Source organism: Myotis nattereri (genome assembly GCF_964212035.1).
Source record: "Myotis nattereri genome assembly, chromosome: 1".
Lineage (NCBI taxonomy): Eukaryota > Metazoa > Chordata > Mammalia > Chiroptera > Vespertilionidae > Myotis > Myotis nattereri.
Window position 1 is genome coordinate 58,231,404 of NC_138075.1, and position 9,861 is coordinate 58,241,264.

The window sequence follows — 9,861 nt, forward strand, 5'->3', positions numbered from 1 at the left end:
CTGTAAGATAATAAATTTGTGTTGTTTTAAGCCACCAAATTTGTGACAGCAGCAATAAGAAACTAACGCATGCTCTTATCCATTCACTTCCATTTTCCCACGTACTTGTTCCGGATATCTTGTTTGCCCCTCCACATCCACTCCCCACCCTGCTGTGCCCCAGGAAGATGATGTATTTACACAACATCGGTGGCTTCCTTGTGCTCTGGCTTTTGCTTGGCCAATAGGAGGCAAACAGCAGGAAACTGGAGGGCAGGGGAGAGGGGAGGAAGGTGGGCCCGGAGGCCACATCTCCTATCAGGCAGCCTCCTTTGTAGTCCTTGGAGTGGGGAAGGATCTCTCTGTGGCTAGGGCCAGATTTCTGCCTTATCAGACTCCTTAAACCCTCCCTACATCTTTGTAAATAGCCTCTTTATTAAAATTCCTTCTAATTATTCAGTTTGAGTGTGTCCTCTGTTTTTTATTGGGATCTTGGCTGATATAGTAATATTACTTGGAATGTCCTCCTTGTCCTCATGGCTTATCCATGTGCTCTGGCTTAGATTCCAGCTCTGGGACCACAGACTGTCAGAGCTGACTGAGGCCTTAACGATCACCCAGTCCAGCAGCATAGATGGTTTTCCTCCTACTTCTCTGATCACTCCATCTCAGTCTCTTTTTTAATATATATATTTTTATTGATTTCAGAGAGGAAGGGAGGGGGAGAGAGAAACATCAGTGATGAGAGGGAATCATAGATTGGCTGCCTCCTGCAACCTGGGCATGTGCCCTGACTGGGAATTGAACCAGTGATCTCTTGGTTCCTAGGTTGACGCTCAACCACTGAGTAACACTGGCTGGGCTATTCAGTCTCTTTTGACAAATCTTCTTCCTCTACCTTAAATACTGGCAGGCTACAAGGTCCTGTCTTAGAACTTGTTTTCTCACACTACACATTTTCCCTGGGGGAACTCATCTCCTCCAAAGTTTTAATTATTACCCATACCCCGAAGATCCCCAAATCTGTATCTTTGTTTTAGACTTTGATCCTGAGGACTAGATTTATATATTCCTTTTTCTTTAAAAAAATATGTTTTTATTGATTTCAGAGAGAGGAAGGGAGAGGGAGAGAGACAGAAACATTAGTGATAAGAGAGAATCATTGATTGACTGCCTCTTGCAAGCCCCCTACTGCAGATCGGATCAAGTCTGCAACCCAGGTATGTGCCCTGGCTGGGAATAGAAATGTGACCTCCTGGTTCATGGGTCGGTGCTCAACCACTGAGCCACACCAGCTGGGCGAGATTTTTATATTTCCAACTGTTGAACTGACATCTCTACTTGGCTGCCTCAGGTTCTCAGATGTCAGAAGTACTCTCATCATCTTTCCTTCCAAACAGCTTCTCCTCCTCTAGAATTTTTAACTTCAGGAGGTTGGCCCCGAAACCAGGGAGCCATTCTTGATACCTTGTCTTCCTTGTCTCCTTTCCACCCATCAATCACCAAATCCTTTCTTTACCTAAATCTGTTAAGAACCCACCTACTTCACTCTACCTCACTGACCAGATCATCCCTCTTACCCACTTGACCTAGTCGACATACAAATAACCAAAGTGATCTTTTTAAACATCTCTGCTCTAGTTATTAAAATACTCCAGAGGCTTCCCATTGCCTAGAGGATACAGTTCAGATTCACAGTCTGGCCTCTGACATCCTCACTCCCCCCCCCCCCCCCCCCCATCTCCTCCTGGCTCCAGCCTCCTGGACCACTTCCAGTTCCTGGATCATGCCTTATGTTGTTTGCTCAGAGCACTCCTACCCCCTCCTCCGCCGCTCACTGCTGTCTTACTCATCTTCGAGTCTCAATGCAAGCTTCAACTCCTCAGAGAGGCCTTGTTTGGACCCCCAGGCAAGGTCTGAGTTACTCTCCATCCTGGTGGCATAGCCCTCAGTCAGAGCTTTCCTTGACTTTGTTGAAATTGCTTATCTTATCTTTGTCTTCCTTGCTTATCTTTGTGAGGGTGGGGACTTCAGTCACTGTTGTAATCCTGGCTCTCAGCATAGGTCTTGAACCAGAGTAGGCATCCAACAAATATTGTGCAACAAATGTCTGATGAAGGAAATGAGCTGAGAGAGGTGAAGTGACCCACTGGTCCAGAGCTCATTCCTATATCCACTGCTTCCACGCCCTGTCATGGAATTTTCTGAGACCACATAAGCCCATAGAAGTTGCTCTACTTCCTCAACTCGAATCGCCTATGTTAACAATTTGCTGTTCATTCCTTGCTCTCCCATTATCTTTTCATGTAGGTTACATCTATGGTTCTCTCTCTGAATACACCACAAACCCTAAGATGACAGGGACAACATCAAAATTCTTTATATTCTTTCTCCAGCTCAGGTTTGCATATTCATTCAACAAATATCTATTGAAAGCCCATGTTTGCCAGACGCTGCTGGGACAACAGGAGCAAATAAAACAGATGATAGCCTATGCCCCAAATGAGCTTATGGTTTAGCAGTGAGAGAGACAATTAATTAAGTAGTTACAATAATATGTTTTTTAAAAATATTTTTATTGATTTTTAGAGAAAGAAGAAGGGAGAGGGAGAAGGAGAGAGGGAGAGAAGGAATGAAGGAGAGAGGGAGAGAGGGAGAAGAGGAGAGAGAGAGAGAGGGAGAGAGAGAGAGAGAGAGAGAGAGAGAGAGAGAGAGAGAAAGAGAGAGAGAGAGAGAAACATCAATGTGAGAGCACAATGTGAGAGCACAACATGGATCAAGCCCACAACCCATGCATGTGCCCTGACTGGGAATCAAACCACCAACCTTTTGGTGCATGGGATGACACCCAACCAACTGAACCACACCAGCCAGGGCTACAATTATATGTTAACACTATGCAACAGTCCCTGGTAAAACTGCATTTGTTGTGTCAATGTACTAAGGGATCGCAAAGCCAGAGGAGAAAAAAGTAAAAGGTGCATCCTCTTGGAGTACAACTTTGAGTTGAAGATTTGGGGGAAAGCTAGTTATTATTTTTTAGTAACAAATACAGATATACTATGGAGAAGAACACAACATTCACATAGCCTTTAAAATCATGGCTGACCTGCTTTAGCCCCACCCAGGCCCAGAAGGGTTCATATTTATCCTCTCCTCCTGTTAGTGATGCCACAGTGGAAAGTTTGCAAAGCACTGCCACGGCCTCACCTCCGGAAGAGTGTCTGTCCCATGGCAAGCGCTCAACATGCAACAAGATACTAATGTGCACCTTGGAATGAAGCAAGGCCAAATACAGCTTCAGGAGTCCAGGTGGGCACACACACTGAGCCAAGTCAGGAAAATGGAAAACAGGAGAAAGAATGCCTTGGGCTCTCAGGTAACTCTTGCTATCACCTAAAGGTACAAGCCCTGAGAAGGAAATCAAGGAGGGTGGCTTTCTTTGCTTTTTTTCCCCCCTACCTTCTTTGTGTAACTGTGGTATGGAAAAGGAAAATCAGATACAACACAAAGTGTCCAGCCTTTGGCCCTGCCTATATGCAAAGACGTATAACCAAAGCCAAAACAAGCAGCCCTATTTATTAAAATCAATCCAAACCAGAGAGTAATTTTTACAAAAGAACAAACAAAAACTACTCATAAAAACCTAGTGAAAAGTTTTTTAAATGGGGAAAATGGTGCCAGAAGTTGCTTCGGAGTACATACCTACCTAGGAAAGACACCAAGGACTGCTCATGAAAAGGACAGACCACACTGGGGGGGGGGGGGGGTGCGGTGGGATTTGATTGGAGAAGGGGGACTAGGGCTTCAACTGTATTGGCAATGATTTAATCCCAAGTGGGGGTAGTCGGTACGGGAGAAGTTATTTTTTAATCACACATCTTCAATATTTCATAATAATTTTTACAAGAGCCAATCTGTACAAGAGCCAAATCCACATTTCCTAAAACAAATAAATTAGAATAAAATCAGCACACCTACATATCCTCTAATAAAACTTGAATTGATCTTACATATTTAATTCCTTTCTAGCTGTGGGTAAATACAAAGATGTGTACAAAACACATAGCCTGTGCTTTGGAATCTAGCTATTTTAAGATGGCATAGTCATCTCTTTATTTACCTATTATGTTATTAATATCCCCCAATTTTTATTTCTTTTTTTTAAAACAACCAAATGGCCTCTGCCATATTCTAGAATGTTCTTGCAGGAGATAAAGGACAGAGAATAGGTTGGAATAAGGAGGAATTTCAGGCCAAAAATGTGACAAGGCAATTGGAGGGAACAAGCTGAAAGGGGGATCAAGAGTTTGTATCTGAGACTACTTGTTCTTATCTTACAACACAAAAGTTAGCATAGCTCAAACTGTGCTTTAAAAGTCTCCTTTTAAAACAATGAGCCCTCCAGTGACCATCCCCCTCCAGGTTCAGGAGATGGAAGACTAAAAGCATGAGCCCTGGAGTCAACCTGCCCTGGGTTTAATGGTTATAGGTCCATGAATGGGTGACAAATCTGAGCCTCTGTTCCTTTCTCTACAAAACGAGCAAAACCCAGTACTAGCTCAGAAGGTGGAGATGATGCTAAATGTGATCCTGTGTGTACTAGGTTCAGAGTCTACAGCATGCAAACCCTCAGTCAAAACCATTTCTCATTTGTCCTTGGTCTGGGAATAATCTTCTATTTGAGGTATCTGTTCCCTCTGTTATCCTTGTCAGGATCTGTTGAATATAGAGAGGCAACATCCTATAAGAGCTCTGAGTCAGTGTTGCCAGGTGTAGCGAGCCACCACGTGTAGGCTTTCGAAAATATGAGATAGGTTTCCACCTGGGAAGGAAGTAGCCAAGAAACTTCTTGGCTGTAGCAGAAGCTCTTTAGCATGAAAGTCTTGCTGCCTGCCCAGACAGCCACCTGGTTTCCAATTCTCTTGTTAGGTTCTACTCCCTGCTGCTGCCTTTCCCCTTTGTCTGGCCCTACTGTCCGTCTGCTGGGGAGTCCCTGTTTCTACCTCCTTGCCTTCCACTTGGGTATCTGTGTCATTTTAGTTTTTAGCTGCCTATTGGTGCTAGCCATGTCTTCTCCTATTGCCTTCAGGAAGTTATGAGCTTTTCAATTCCTGACTGACTGGCACTATGGATTCCCTACTTCTTGTCTTTTGACTCACTTCTGCCTGCTTATGTAGTTTCTGACCCACCTATCTGGCCTCTTTCTCCGGCATCTGTATCCCAGGTTTTGGCCAATGCTTTGTTATGACTTATGGGTATTGTGTGGACCCTGACTCACGAATGCTTACCAAGTGATCCAAATACTTAGCAACTGGTATGGACTGGGCACTGCCCAGTCAGAATGGTTGTCAGCTATAGGCAAGAGAGATGGTCTTCCTTGCATATACTGGCAGAACAGCAGCCCTGCTCACTAGACACTGGACCCCTCCAACCACTCTGATGAGAGGCCTCCTGTTTCTTTCTTAGGACTGGTGCCTCAGATTTGCTTCTTACTCCTGTGTCCAGGTTTGGCATGGCTAGCCTTTTGCCCTGTTTCATGAACTCCTGTTATCCACAGTACTAGAGGTGATCTTCGCATTCCCACTCTATTCAACTGTCACTAGGGAAATCCAGGATACTGGCAAAACACATGAAAGAGATGCCAAAACAGGAGGGCAAAACTTAAAAACAGGAATATATATATATTTCAGGGGTAGTAAAAATATCCTTGTAACAAAAGGTTCTGTTCAGGCACATGAAGAAGGTAATCAACCGATGTATTTCTCTAACATCAATGTTTCTCTCTGTCTTTCCCTCTCTCTTCCACTCTCCCTAAAAATCAATGGAAAAATATCATTGGGTGAGGATTAACATACGAACAAAAGTTATTTCTGTTTTCTTGGTCTGGAAATAGAACGTCTCTTTTGCACATGCCTTCTATGAACCTTTTCGGACCACTCATAGTCTACAAGGAAACATTTGGTTGTAAGTGATCTACAAATAAAGGGAATGAAAGGAAACCCTACAACTTCTGTTCTATCAAAAAGCTGCATGTCTTTCCCCCAACACTTCCCTAACCCCAAATAAAAAGAGCCACCACCTGGGATGTCCTTCTACATTTACACAGATCTCGAACACAGAGAGGAAAGGGACAGCATTTCAAGATGGTTCTTGGGTAGGGCTACGATTTCTAAGGTTTGGGAATTATTAATACTTGAGGTTAGAGTTAGGAGATGGGGTGTCCTAAGACAATGCTTGATAGTAGCCAACATAAACCAAAAAAGGGAACTTTCCCTGACCCCACTCACGCCTGCAAGAGGGTTTCAGTGGGGAACCTGAAGCCACAGATTTACTATGCGTTCCCCACAGCGTCACTGCAGCCGTCTGTCACCGACCCACAGCCCTCCACAGTGCTCTCGCCTTATTTGCTTATTTTGTTAATATCCCCCAATGACTTTATGTAAAGGCTTTCAGTCTACCAAAAGGCAAAAGATAATACAGTACGTACCTGTATACCACTGTCTTTGACTCACCCAATGTCATCACTTTGCTGTATTTCTGAGCTCGCTCCCCCACTCTCAGACCTTTTCCCTGAACCAGCTGAAAGTTGCAGATGTCATAACACTTTGCCTCTGACACCCACATCTCAAAAGAATAAGAGCAGTGTCCTACAAAACCACAGCACCACTGCTGCACCTCAGGAAATGAAAAGTAATTCCATAATATTTTCTACTATTCAACTTTCCCCAATTGTCACCAAATAATCTTTTATTTTAATTAATTAATTAATTAATTTTTTGGAGAGAGTGGAAGAGAGATGGAAAGACAGAGAAACATCAATGTGAGAGAAACACATTGATTGGGTGGCTCCTGCACACGCCCTGACCAGGGCCGGGGCCGGGGAGGAGCCTGCAGTTGAGGTATGTGCCCTTGACGGGAATCAAACCTGGGACCCTTCGGTCTGCAGAAGGACACTCTATCCACTGAGCCAAACCGGCTAGGGCCAAATCATCTTTTATAGCCATTTTTTTCCCCCTGATCTAGGATCCCAAGTTCACACACCCGAACTGGTTGTCACATCACTTGAGTATTTTAATCTACCACGCTCCCGTCCTCCAGTCTTTTTGGCAAGAACACTCCATAGTGAAGTTATGGCCTTATTGCATCCAACAGGGGACCCATTCTAGGTACCGGTAAGCCTGATCATTAGGTTAAAGTGATAACCTCCTCCTCTCTCCCCTGGAAGGGCACATGTTTCCTAGGTAACCCCTGGTGAGGTACTTTGAAATAATGTGAGGATCCTGTTTTCCAACAACCTTTCTCTCAGAGGTTTAGTACCATGGGTGAGTCCTTGTCTGAATCAGTTATGGCAGTGTTGGCATTGCACTGCTTTTCTGGCTCTCTCATGCCTTCTATTGTGTAGCATTTGTTAGTCACATAAATCCACCAGCACCTGTCCTCTGTTTCCTCAGTGTATACTCTCTCTGGTTACTTCCTGCTGGGCTTTCTCCCCACAGCCTTACTGACCACGTCTACCACTGCTGCCTCACCCTGACCTCACCTTCAGCAAATAAAAAACGAACATAACACGTTGCCTACAAAATTTACATTAATCTACAAAAATTAAAAAAATGGTTACACATATTTATTGGATTAAAGAGAACAGATAGAGGAAATCACTTTTTTAAAAGATTAGATGGACTAAGCCCTAACAATCTTTGCTCCTCACTAGGGTAAAGCCACTTGTTCTGTCACAATCAGGCTTTCGTGATGGTGCTGAACAGAGCATCCTCATCTCTTCAGTTCCCTGATATGAGAGTCCTGGGAGAACAGAGGTTTAGCAATCATTTACCCAGACGTCCCATTTTACATGGAGGAAGAGGCTCAGAGAGGTGAAGGGACTAGCCCAGAGTCGCTCAGCTTCTTAGAGCCAGGACAAGAACCCATCTTAAAAGCACCTGCTCCGATGTTCTTTTCATTCCCTTTCCAAGTGCCTCGTGATTCAGATGTTTGAAGGGCAGGATGAAGCCGTACCATTTCATTGCTAATTTGCATTTGGCCTGCATCCCCTTTGGATACTTTAAGTAACAATTCCCATTAGAAGAATTTTATTAATATTTTATTATTATTATGGCATTTAAAAATCAATCTGAATTTCTGCACATCAACGGGAAATTTAAGAAGACTCAAGGGAGCACATGCTACCATTTCTTTAACCAGGAAAAATAGAAGGGTCCCGAGGACCTGCATGAGGCCGCTCTCTGAAAGCTGAAACGCCTGTGGGTGACAGCTCTGGAGATCTTAGAAAAGGACGCTAGCCGGGGACCACCCTTCTCTGTTGCCCAAGGTAACGGTGCAGTGAGAGGCGATGCAGGGAGAGGCGTAAATCGGGCTCCAGGAGCTTGTCAAACGTTCACAGGAGAGGAGAAAGTGGGAAACAAAGCCCAGGGTGGAAAAACCCAGCACCGCAGCCCGGGGAGGGCAGGGGACCGCGCCCTCACTGCAGCGGCACGGCGGCTACAGAGGCTGCGGAGCCGCAGTGCAAGGCGTGGGACCCTGCCTCCCGCCCGCGTCGCCCGCTGCAGCGCTCTCCTCAGCGTAGCCCCGCGCAGCCCGCGCGGCCGGGAGGCACGAGGCGGCCCCGCTCTCCGCGCCCAGCCGGTCGGCTGAGCGCCGACGCCACGGAGCATCCTCCAGCTGCAGGAGGGCGCGGCCATCCCCGCGCCACGGACCCGGGCTGCACACCGCGCCTGGTCCCGGCTGGCCCCCACCCAGCCCCTGCGCGCTCACCCGTTCGTGCGTCCATCCCGGAGCCGGCGGTGCGAGCCGTCAGTCCGTCAGCTCGAAATAGCGGGGCCACTAGCAGGGCGCGCCGTGGCCAGGCGGGCGCGCGATCAACAGGCGGCTCCCGGCCGGCGGGCACGGCGCCCGGCGCGCGGCAGCAGCGGAGCAGGCTGGGAAGCGTAGTTCCAGCGGCCGCGGCCGCGCGGTGGCGAGACCCCCTGCCTGGTCCCCGCCGCCCGGGGCTCTCCATTCCCTCGCTCCCTTGCGTTTTCTCCCGGATTCTGCGTCCGAATCCCATAAGCGCTCTGCAGGCGAGGATAGCCTCAGCCTTAGGAAAAAGCTGTGCAGGCTCTTTGAGAAGCTAGGGCTACAGATAGAGAGGGTGGCAAGGGCTCTTCAAGCTTGTGGGGAGCTGTTGGGTGAGTGAGCATCTTTACGCACAGGTCTTGTCAAGACCCAGTTCAGATACAGACCAGGCTCAGATACAGACCAGTCCTGCCCTAGGTTTTACTGGCTTTCCGTGGGCCTGGGGCGCAGGCGTGGGAAGCTGGGGTACATGCTTGGGGATGGGGAGGTGAGCGAGCAGATCTTAAGTTTGGGGGCGAGGGTGTCTGAGAGGCCGCGCACATGCTGTGGCTTCATTAGACGGGAGGCTGAACAACTTAGCTCTGAGAGCCTTGGTATAAGGCCTTACCTGTAAGTAGGGTTAAAGCATGAGTTGTGAGGACCAAACGCGTAGTAGGTGCCTGTGTGAAAGCGCCTGTGTCTGGCGCTTAGCACATGCTCAACAAAGGTTCCTTCCTTGGGAGTTACAGGGATCTTCCCCCCCACACCTTTTTACCCAGAAAGCCTTACATATAATGCTGAGCTAAAGATAACTGGGCCGTGTTGGGCTGGGCAAATAAATGTTAAAACCAACCGGTTTATGGTCAGCTGTTTAGCTGGTTCACTTTATCCCTGAACATACACCGCTGGCCGGCCGGGAGCCGCCTGTCCTCTGTGCCAGGTTCTTGGGAGCTACAAAGATAGAGAAAATACTGTCTTGTCTTTGAAGCATGGGAGTGGGGTGCGGTGACATAGGACAAATACCAAAATTACTAAAATATACGGCATAAT

General features: G+C 46.9%; 1 protein-coding gene across 1 annotated transcript in view; it reads right to left on the minus strand.

The window, feature by feature from the left end:
• Positions 1-9,043, minus strand: part of TMOD2 (tropomodulin 2) — a 52,812-nt gene extending 43,769 nt beyond the window's left edge. The window contains exon 1 of the mRNA XM_081108958.1: positions 8,752-9,043. The gene's annotated coding sequence lies outside the window, so the exon portion shown is untranslated. The remainder of the gene's footprint in view (positions 1-8,751) is intronic.
• Between the last annotated feature and the right edge of the window lie 818 nt (positions 9,044-9,861).